At 41.5% G+C, this 11,787-nt stretch overlaps 1 protein-coding gene across 5 annotated transcripts in view; it reads right to left on the reverse strand.

Moving 5' to 3' along the window:
- GRM3 (glutamate metabotropic receptor 3) overlaps nucleotides 1–11,787 on the reverse strand; it is a 101,438-nt gene that overhangs the window by 56,056 nt on the left and 33,595 nt on the right. The window contains exons 2-3 of one of the 5 annotated variants that reach the window (XM_023918705.2): nucleotides 8,133–8,241; nucleotides 5,340–5,399 (exon numbers count right to left, since the gene is read on the reverse strand). The exons of 1 other annotated variant lie outside the window; for it this stretch is intronic. The gene's annotated coding sequence lies outside the window, so the exon portion shown is untranslated. The remainder of the gene's footprint in view (nucleotides 1–5,339; nucleotides 5,400–8,132; nucleotides 8,242–11,787) is intronic. 3 more of the 5 variants (XM_023918704.2, XM_086886599.1, XM_023918702.2) reach the window with 3 other exon arrangements.

Below are 11,787 nucleotides of genomic sequence, written 5' to 3' on the forward strand. Positions count from 1 at the left end.
GAGTTAGAGCTGATTTATTTTGGGAGGATCAGGGCTGGATATTCTTTCTGTGTGGCCTGTATGCCTTGTAATAACAAGCTTTCTTGTTATTACAATTCTCATTGCAATCTAAGATTAATACTTGTATCCCAAATTTCACCGAGGCCAGCATGAATGAATAATAATCCCATTAAAGAATTCAAGAACTGGCCAAGAGTCACTAGATGTATTTGTTAACAAAACTGAATCAGGGGTGAGGATTTCATTACTTTGCTTGCACTTTCTGGCTTTGACTGTGGAGAAACTTCATGATTGCCAGCATTTCTACTGACCACAGGAAGGCAGAGCCATCTGCATGGCAGCAGGCATGCAATGAAAGCCATTCTGTGATAATTGCCTCAAATTCTCCTGTCAAGCAGTGATTGAAAAATGAGAACTGAGAAACCACAAGACCAGGTGCATGAGAAAAAAAGTAGGTTAGGAATTGTACATGCCAGATTGTGAATCAGGCTGCACTCCCCTCAAGGCCATATTCTTCCAGTTCCACAGCTTGTTTCATGGACAGGAAGACGATGGAGAAGAACCATCTCTGGAGATGGTCTGTTTTTCCCAGGGCTGTGGTGTTAGTCCCTGTGCCAGTGTCGTGGCTCTGGGAGGAAAAGGGCCCCAGATCACATTGATGAACTGCAGAGCTATCTTTGAGCAAGGAGGAAAATTTAAAACTGCTGCAAACAGCAGCTCTGGTCAGGGTGTTGCTGAGCTGAGGACAGGTTCTGGGGGCCTCACTAAAAGTGCCAGGGAAGATGGGAATTACAGAAGGATAACAAGCATGGAAATGTGAAGTAATTTGAGGGGAAATGCTAAAGTGAATTTTCTTGGGCAGATAGCTTTGACAAATTCCCAGACCTTTAAGCTACATGACAGCTTGCAGGGAGAAAGACCTTTGGTTCCCTAAGTTTTAAATTGAATGACCTTAGGTGCTTTTTAGGACTATCACACTCAGTTTGGCAGCAAGCAGTGAAATACCCTCCCTTCAGGCTCAGGCCCAGCTACCTTTTTCTCAGGAAAGCAAAATCAGCATGGCCAACTTTTTCTGCCTTTTCCTATTCCACACAGGAATGCAAAATATACGTGGAAAACAGGGGAGGCCTGTGAAAGCAGGTGACAATATTTAAAATGGGAACTCCTATGGCATCTCTCCAATATAAAATGAGGACAACACTTGAGTAACAGCCTACTCTCATCACAGGCTGCATGTTTTTGGTACATCTTGATAGATTGTTGAAGTGACATATATTTGCTATGAAAAGGTGTCAAAGATGGCCAATACTCCTGACCAGGGGAATTCTCACTGGTTTGGATAAGATACTGTCTGCTTTGACGTGCCCTACCTGTAACTTTCCTGTCTTAAACAAGTCTGCAAGGCGTGAAATCTGGGTTTGCTGAATTCAGAGCCAAGCTTTCACTGATGTCAGTCAAACACAGGCTATCCCCAGGTGACACTTGTGCTCCCATTTGAGTGTTTTCTTTCTGACATAAAATAAGAACAGGGCATTTTATTTTTTCCAAGACAGATACATGATCTGGCAGTTTCCAGCTGATGTAGAATAGGTTACAGTAGTGATACAGCCTATCCATGGAAAGCCTCCTTGCCTGTGCTTTCCTGCAGGGGAGTATTTTGGTGTTTGCTATGTGGCTGAGCTCACTCTTCAGCCTTTCTTTATCAAGGGATTGTGATAACATTCTTTATTCCTTTATTCAGCCACCTTCTTTTCCCCAAAAAGGAAACCTGTAACAAATTAATATCTTCAAAGTCTGTATTTTGTATTATTTTGTTGACACTGGCTAGCATTCAAACTTTATTGGAATTGACAGCTAATGTAATTGCACAAGCCCTATTTCCTTGGGAAAACAGCCTTCAAAGGACTAGGGCATGCTACAAGAACTCCTCTATCCTTGCAGGGTCCCAAGATTTAGCTTTTAAAACTCCCCTATTGTTATCTAAGCCATTATCACAGCTTCATTCCTGGAATTTGTTAATTATAGAATGTGATTCATCAAATGTATTTTAGACATTAGATTAGGATGAAATAAATTGTGTGCTACTGTGTCTGTTTCTCTCCATGGACAGTGAACAGGGTCTGTAGAATTGGATAAAGGAATTTCCTGGGTGCAGTGGAGTCTTCAGACTTTCATTTAGTCAGTGAGGCCAACGTGGCCAAAAGTTGTTGGCATGCAATTCATTTCACAGAATCACAGAATCAGTCAGGCTAGAAGGGACCAGTGGGTCAAGCAGGGTCATCCCAGAGCACAGGATTGCATCCAGATGATTCCTGACTATCTCCAGTGAGAGAGACTCCACAGCCTCCCTGGGCAACCTGCTCCAGTGCTTGGTCACTGCCCAGGACCAGAAGTTCTTCCCCATGTTCAGGTGGAGATTCCTGGGCATCAGTTTCTGCCCTTTGCCTCTTGTCTTACTGCAAGGTGGAACAGGCCCAACTCCCTCAGCCTGTCATTGTAGGAGAGTTGCTTCAGACCCTTAAACATTTTTGTAGTTTCTGCTGGACCCTCTCACTTGTACTGAGGAGCCCAGAACCAGACACAGTATCCAGATGTGGCATCACTAGGGGTGAGCAGAGGGGCAGGATCACCTCCCTTGACCTGCTGGCAATGCTTTTCCTAATGCATCCCAGGATATCATTGGCCTTCTTGTCTCCTGGGGCACACTGTAGCTCATGGACAGCTTGTTGTGCCCCTGAACCCCCAGGTCCTTTCTATTTTAGGCTGATTCAGATGCTACACTCTATTGGCTGTATTGATGAAATCCACATATAATCACCCAGGTCACATGAGACATGAACCACAAAGATATCTCGATAAGAGGGACTCCCCTTCATTCTCAGATTTTCATTACAGCAGAGCTGTGGTCCCTCTGTCACATTATTTGGATGTTATCAGGCCTTGGCAGCATCAGACCTTGTGCCTTAGCACTAAAAGCTCTCCTCTGGGAGTAGGAGCAATACCATATGAAATAGGGAGAACTCACATTTTGCAAATCCATTCCCTCTGTGGGCAGTGTTTCAGTTTCATTCTGGGATCATTGATTTGCTGGCTTTGAGCTGTTTTCTTCATCAAGCCCAGAGGATAAGCTTTTTTTGCACTGCATCTTTCTCTCTTCTATGGCTAATGCTAGTTTATTCTCCTTCAAATCTTATGTAAAGCTTTTACAGGAGAATACATCTGTGATATGCTCTTTGGCTGTTTTTTTGGAAAAAATATGAATAAACCAGAATAAACTGGAAGATTGTCAGTGTATTTTGCAGATTATCTGTATTCCAACTCTACTCACAGGAAAATGCAAAGTCGATTAAAACCCACCAAGTGTAATAAATATGTTTTTTGATTCTGTCAGCATGGCTAAAGATAAAAGCTAATGGCAAATCCATAATACAGTCATACAGATCAAATTATCTATCAATCCATAAGCTTGCATTCATGACAGATAAATGCTCTTATTATCTTCACAGCATGCCCCAGTTAGTCCAGCATGAACTTGGTGAGTTAACTCAGCACTCTGCAGTCAGGGTGTCGGCACGCAGGAAGTTCGTTTGTTACAATAGCATTTTAAAAGCTGAAAGTTCCATTTCTTCAGTCTGTGAACTGTTCCTTTCATTGATTACTGCTCAGTTCAGCCCCTCAGCAGCTCTCAGGTGTGTCCCACTCCTTGTTCCCAGTTGTGACCTCTTCGTGTTCCTCTTCCAAGCCTTCCCCCTCTTCACCTCAGCAGCCTCTTTCTCCCAAGTTGTTTGTGCATTGAGCCTCAAGCAGAAAATATCCTACATTTCCACTCACCTAGGGCTTGAGACAACCACATGGGAAATATATGACAAGAGGCACCACGGTCAGAGAAAACTTGTACATTTTTCAAGATAAATTCAAGAATTTGTGTCAGTTACCAACATGAAACTTTTGTCTGGTTGACTGGTTCAGTGAGTCAGGGGTTTTACGGACTTGAACTACAAGTTCTCTTGTATGAGCAAACTGTTTTGAGCTAGGTCTGTAATCACAAGGAATAAAACACTGTCTAATGCAATGGCCAAATCAAGTACCAGTGAAAGAGGCTCCATTTGTGTCAATCATAGTTATCTTGTTGATGGATCTGTCCCATAGTTAATGTTAAAACCCTTTTTGTTCTCTTCTTCCAGCTATTCAGAATTATTCATTCATCCTGAATGAATATTTTGTGCTTAAACTGAATCTTAGAAGCTTATTTAGAACCACTTAAGATCTTAAATTAAATATGAATGTAATGTGGGGAGGCATAGAAATGAAAGATCCATAATTTTTCAAGTGTAAAATTAAATTCCTCCCTCCTTTCCTCTCTGATTTGATGCATCTAGTACAAAGTATATGGAATTTGAGTAGGTGTACTAAGAAATTCAGAGAGTTCTGATAGATATCTGCATGTGAGAGATACACAACTATTTTAGTTCCACAGAAATACATCAATTGATTAGTTTCTTTTCTGATAGAAGTTGCAGATTTTCTCCATTTACATTTAAAGGCCAACACAACTGGCTTACGATTTTTTTTTCCTATTTTATCTATTGCATCTCAGGACCCACAGGGAAGAAATTAAAAACTCATCATCTGGCCAGCATGGAGGCTCAGAGCTTTGATGGTTTCAGCTGTTAAGCCTGCTGTTCCAAAAAACTCATTTTTGGCTGCTAGCTGCCCAATGCACGGTGCTGATGTTTGGCTGGAAGCGATACGGAGGTTCCAGACAGGGTTAGCAATTTACAGAATTTCCATCAGCCTAAGCATAGCAGTGAGCATATATGTGCATGCATGCATGTGGGCTTTGTTGCTGTTTTCAGCAGTCAGGAAACAATTACAGGAGAGAATTAGCTGTGCTTCAGTGCAGACTGTGAATCTAAAGTAATGGCATGATCTTCACTGAGGGACCGAGAGTGTCCCAGAAGGATCAGCAAGGATACAGGGAAGTAAACCTACAACACAACCAATTTTCTCTAGGTTACTTCTCTCTTTTGAGCACCTAACCCTTACACCCAGAAATACTTTTTTTTTGTGGAATTATGAACAGCTCCCTCCTTTTCAGCAGCTGAACTGATAAACCAGGTTTTTTATTTCTCCACAATTACAACTCCCTGTATTACAGGGTATAATGCCACCCCTGTATTTCAACAATGAGAAGCTGTGGAGTAAACAAAGTATGGCCTGAATCAATGGAAGAAGAAGCAAAGATCACTTATTTCCCAGTGTTAGCATAAAACTCTCAGAGATCATGAATGTGTAAGAACAATGAAGAGATTAAGAAGCTGCAGGCAATGGGGTATTACCTTCAGTACAGCCCAGTCCATACACAAGAAGAAATGGTTCCTGTTAAAAGACTGATTTAGCTGCAAAAAGCAAACACCATTTAGGTTACCAAAACACTTTCAGGTCTTCATCATCCAAAGCTAATTTGCTTCCCCTCAAAAACCTTCATTGAATACCCATTTTCTCTTTACCAGAGCTGCCTCACTTAAACTAGACAACTATGGCCACAGTGCTAGCCCTTAACAAAGCTATTTGTCCATAGAGATAATTAATTTCTCTGGGGAAATGCAAAGTCAGCAGCAGAAGCAAGAGAAAAGAGCTCTATGATAATAGGTCAAATACTTAAAGTGCCCTGAATACTCATTGTGTTGTCGATGAGAAGGAGCAAACCCCTGACTTTTCTACAAAGATGTCCTTCAGCACTTTTCTATTGTATGACAATCATCTAATTTAAATACTGACTTCCCAAATCTCAGAAAAACTCATGCACATAATATATTTCTTACATATTAAAGCACATGAGATTTTTTATTCTGGTGGTTTTGGGTTCTCAATATTATACACAAAATCCCCTTCCAATTGTTGGAAAGGCTTCAGTCTAGCAGGTAAACCAGCACATTGAAATCTGGTTCCAGTCTCATCTCTGTTTGGCTCATCTCTTTGTACCTATAGAAAATAGAAGGCAATACTGCTTTGTGACCTTGCAGTTGTGTCCTAAGGATTAATGCTTGGAATGTGCTACACGCTCCTGCAGTGAATGGCAGTCAGGTCAGTGGGTACACTCTGTTCTTCTTTGCATGGAGGTAAATTAGGTGTGGCAGCAGAAGTTTGGCCCCATTGGATGAATCCCATGATCTCTGGGCTTTAGACAGATTCATTCATCTGGCACCATGCCTCAGACCTAACTTCAGTGTTGTGACATATCTTGCAAGGAAAGGCATCTTTTGCCTTGTGAGCGAGTATGTTGATAGGTAAAGCAGGAACCAGGGGCCCACTGGTAAAACAGGACATACTCTGGAGGATTTTATCACCTGCTCCCTTCTGAAAGGACTGGTAGAGGAACAATTCAATAGGACATGTGGTGTGGGGTCATCTCTGCTGCTAGTACACAGAGAAAAAAATCACAAGCTAGCCATTTTTCCTGGGCTCTCTCTACTTTCTGGGCACATGAATGTTACTTAGGAAAATCCCATGGTATTTTCAGAGAATCTGGGCTTGGCTGCTGCTCCAAAGTGCTTTCTGGAGAGCCTTTCTAATGGCTGTGGGGAAGAGCAGGGAAGCCAGCTAAAATATGAGGGTGTCAATAACACCTGAGTGTGAATTCCCCTGGGCCAGAGCTGCTGGTTAGACAGACACTGGAGGCTTGGCACAGTGCTTGGCAGGCTGACTCTGCTTTCTGAAGCCAGGCTTCATCCTACAGCCACGAGCAGGGTGATGCTGGGAACTCCTCCCTGCACTGAAAAGAGACAGCCCAGAGCTCATGTTGCAGCCCACAGTGTGCTGGGAGATCTGGGCAACAAGGGAACCCTCTCCCCAAGCAACTTTAGTGTATCATGCCTTGACAAGCACCAGCTAAAACCTCAGCATACACCAGTCAGGCAAGCACCAATTATTTGTATTTATTATTCATGTATTTCATTTTATTTAATAACTGAGCTACAACTATTCATATTACTGTCTCTTTACTCCTGCACTTACACAGACTCAAAGGGCAGATGATAAATACATTTAATATTTCCTCAAATGTAAATGTTTTTGTTTGTTTTTCAATGTTTACTTGCTTGACTGGAGCATTTCACTTGAGCCTCACACCCCAGTTAGTAACAGCAGACTGCAAAGTGGGATTCATGCCTGGGTAAAGGTAATTTGCTTGCTTTACTACACCAAGATAAATACTGGTCTGAAGCACTGTCATGACGTCAATCAGGTCTAAGATTTTAAATTCTGCAAGATTTACAATTCCATCCTAACAGCCCCTCTGCTCCTCCTCACCTTTTCCCCAGCAATAAGACTCATTTAAAGCCTTAAAATATAGGAAGCAGAAAATAAGTCATTAATTTCACTTGCTCAACAGCACTCACAACTTGTAAGGCTTTGACAGCTTCCTTAAACCCAAAGGAATTCGGACAGCTAGGGCAACGAAAGCGTACCAATACTTGTATTGGAAGGACACTTTTCAGGGCTGAACACATACTTTTGTCCTGCAGGAAGCTGACAGTGATGGGAGTATGCAGGATGCTTTACTACTGCATTCACATGATGCTACTTAATTTCCCATCTCATCTTGTTCAGCATATTCCCTTTGTGTTTCTTAAATCAATAGAACTGCAGTGAGCCAACAGATTTTTTCAATATTTTGTAGGATGCTCTGCCCTTACCACCATATTTAATATCTATTGTTTCTGGTAAGACAAATAAACTCCTTAAATGTTATATTTGCTACTTAGAAGGAAGTTGACTGTGCATTTTGGGGGATAAGAAATTCAATTGCAGAAAGCTAAACTTATATGTGTGGAGCTGAATGTTTTTGGAAACAAATTCTGTGGGCTTTCATATTTGTATCACTGTCATGATTTTGGACAGAAAATTGAAAACTTGTGATGAATGTATAATAGGCCATTGCATTTTCATCTGAGACAGAAGGAACATGCTCACTTCTTCAGAAGGGAAGACAGATGAAGGCAGGCAAGCTGCAGAATAAAACAAGAATTAAGTGATAGCCTCTTGATGATTATTGTTCTGCTATCTGTCCATTATCTGTCTGAGTGTAGGTAGCAAACACCACATGAATTTAAATAAAACCCATTACTCACACTCACTTACAGACGTGATGATAGGAGTTGCTTGACAGGTCTTACACGGGAAACTCGGATGTAATTGAGCCCGTTGCTCTGTTGATTCTCCTCCAGCAAAATTCTCTACCTGTGCAGGAATATTTTAAGACCTCACTAAATTTGACAGAGTGTTAAGGTTTTTTGCTTATTTGTGTTTTGTATCATTATTGGGTCTCTACAATAACAGATGGTGAAATCTCCTGAGTAAGCCAAATGCCAGTGATTTTCCTTACAGGATGTCATGCACAAACACTAACAGCTCAGTTCCTATTAGCACTAGAAACCGATGGGCCAGCTTCAGCACCTTTTAAAGTTCCTGGGTGTCTTTGGATCAGCTCCATGACACAGCTGAATGAGGCAGACAATCTGCTTTAAACTCCTTTATTATTCCCAGAGTTTCTGCTGAATATCCTATCAGGCTAAAAATCTCTCTTAAAGAGCACTTTCTTTCTAGAATATTCAGGTTCTTTTAGAGATAAGTAAAATCAGGGCAGTGTGCAAGTAAACTTAAAACACCCATTTGTTTTTCCTTCTTGCATCAGGGATTTCTCACTTCTGAGATGAGCACTGCTGGTGGTTTGTGTTTGCTGGCAGCAAACACTTTTACAATTGCACTTGGCATTGGTGACAACCAGCTTGGCCAGGCTTGTCTTTCCTTGGTCTTTTCCCTGTGTCTCTTGCTGTGCCATATTGAAGGAATATTGCTTAATGGCTATAATGGGATATTTACATCTATTTCATTCTCCTAGAGCTGTCCTAATTGACTCTTTTCTCTCATCATGATTAATTTATTTTCTGCTGATCATGAAATCTCAATACAATTCATAGTTCTCTCTCAATTGTGATGGTAGGGACATTTCTCCATCCCTGTAAGTCTCATACTCCCCACTGGAGATATGAAACATGTTGGGGTCCTTTCACCACATTAATGGGCTTTGAGAGTAAGTTTGGATACATTTATAAAGTCCATAAATTAAATTGTCTTCTATTTATATCTAATTGCATTTCATGTTAAAATTCTTATTTTCAAGTACACATGTCTATTTATGATCACTTTTTAAATTAAGTTTCCATTTGAATGAACTGTTGGTGGTCCCCTAAAAAAGAGGGGTTTGCTTTGTTGGTTCTCTGATCTGAACAGGGGACCAGTTCAGAATCTTTTCATTGTACTTAAAGAGAAAAGGGGAGAAGTGCTTCCTTCCTGGTTCCTCTGAGGAGACAACTGAATTCCTGACAAATTCTGTATTTTAAGCCATGTGTAAGTTTAAGCAGGGGTCTTAAGAGGTGCCATGCTCACTGCATTAGGCTTCCTACACATGCCAAGAGGGAGTCCTTCCCTCTTTATCTCTGGGACTGTCTGTTGGACAACAGTCAATAGCTGATAATGGACACTGAGTGACACAGCAGCAATAGGGACAGGACTTCTGTCAACTTGGTACAACCCTAGTTATGGACAGATGTTTGTGGGTCTGGGCTTTCATTACTCTAGGCCCTCTTGTTTTTCAGAGAGGTAAGTCCTGAGCTTATCTACTTTGGCATTTTCCATGAGAGAGGTAGCAGAGACAGAGGAAAGAAGGCAATTCTTATGAAATATCTTCAAGGAGAGTTAATTTCTTTTGACTGATGTCTGTGGAGTTTCCATATTTATTTGGAAGGAAATCATGCTCAGCAATTGTCATTACCTCCCAGAGAAGTGCTGCATTCATTTGAAGGTATATTTGACACATATCGTGCCAAAGCTCACGGTCTCTCAGACATGACATGTGACAGCTGAAATTATTTGACATGCTCCAGTTAAAGGAATTGAGAACCAAATTCCCAGGGGCTGTGGACAGTTTTTGTACATAAATCTCTCTTTGAGTATAAAGAAGATTTTTCAAAAGCATTCAAAATCAGTTTTTCCTGCTCTCATAGAGTTAATTCTGGATTCTTTTGATCACCAAGGCAGTTCTTCATATATCTGAGCCAGTTTGGCTGAAATAATCCCAGCAAATAGGATGGGTCATGGACCACTCTGATCTGGATACCATCTGACACAGCTGTACTGTGCTGTTACAGCAAAAATCTCCAGAACTGGGAGGTTCCATCCCACAGATCTGATGTGGCTAAGATGCTGGGGCTAAGATGGTCTCCAGCCCCTGCCCAGGAGCTGTCTTGGGAGAGTTATATTGGTTAAAACTCTGTGGCTGGAGACTGTTTCAGACATTACATGATACAGTGATTTCCTGGTTCAGTTCAAGAGCTGTATCTGCAATCTTTGAGCTTCTCTGCCATCTGTACAGATGATCAGAACTCTGCACAGTCCTTGACATGAGGAGCTGCACCCTCGTGAGTATGTCTGGTCTCATAAGTGAAACCTCTGTGGGACCATTCCGAGGCAATGAGACCAACAGGCTCCGGTGGTGGGCACTCATCCAGCTGGCCTCTGCCAGCCTCTGATAAAGGGGCCCACCTTGTAAATGTATCTGGTGAACAGTTTCCACTATGTGCTAAGTCCCCACACACACATCAATGAATTATTCAGAACAATGTCACATCCCAAAAGAACTCCAGGGACCATTCAAGCAATTTCTCAGTATGGGCAATCAGGATTATATTGTCAATGTCTTTTCACTGGCACTGTTTAGCTCATTAGTAATACAAAAAGACAGTCCTCACCACTTCTGCTAGAGAAATCTTCCCTGATGCATCCTAGCACTCAATTTGCTTTGCTAATAGCTGCATCAAGATTGTCCCTGGGCACCATCCCCAGGCTGAGAAAACTCATGTGCCTCTTCCAAGTGCTAACTGAATTCCTCATACTTTCCTCAAGTTGAAAGCTCCCTAGTTAGTGAATACAGCTTCCAGAGTACAGACAGAAAAGGTGTTTTCTGCAGGTGGAAGGTAGTGTTGCTGCCATTGCACAGGATATAATTTGAAACTTGTGCATTATGGTGAAAATAATATTTGAAGTAGATATAGGTATAGAGAAGGACTACTACAAAACACTGATGAGTTTGTTTTAGGGGACTGTTTGTTTAGGAAACTGATGAGCCTGTTTTAGGGGAGAACAGTGTGGCTTCACATGTTTAGCTCAGTGAAAGGAAAGCTGACGTTTTTGACAGCTATCCATAGACACCTCAGGGTGTCTGAGTACTCAAAAGGGAGGAGAGTAAAAGACATTTCTGGAATTAGAACAAATGACTGTAACCTAGTCCTGAATAAACAGACAGTGGAAATGATACAGAAGTTTCTAAACAGCAGAGGAATGAAGTTTTGGAAAAGCTTTCTGACTGCAGGAGCAAGAGTCAAAAAAGCAAAATTTAAGAGGGAGCTAAAGATTTCCAAAGAAGAGGTTATGTGACCTGATGGTTCATGACAGCAAGAACTGAACTCAGTGGCCAAAGTGATCCCATCAGGTCCTGTCTCTGATGATCTGAAAAGTATTTAAGAAGACCATGTCCCATTGATCTGCAATGACAGAGAAGGTGGAGACTGAGTCTCAATCTCTGCAGATCTAAATGCAACATGATACCTTTGAGAAACAGTCCCTCCATTCCACATAACAGCAAAAGAACCCAGGAATGGCTTCTGTGAAGACAGCAAGTTGATTTACTACAGTTGTGAAGGAATGGACTCAAAGAGTTATTTTTCC

The sequence above is a fragment of the Cyanistes caeruleus genome, chromosome 4, assembly GCF_971803275.1.
Source record: "Cyanistes caeruleus chromosome 4, bCyaCae1.hap1.1, whole genome shotgun sequence".
Classification (NCBI taxonomy): domain Eukaryota; kingdom Metazoa; phylum Chordata; class Aves; order Passeriformes; family Paridae; genus Cyanistes; species Cyanistes caeruleus.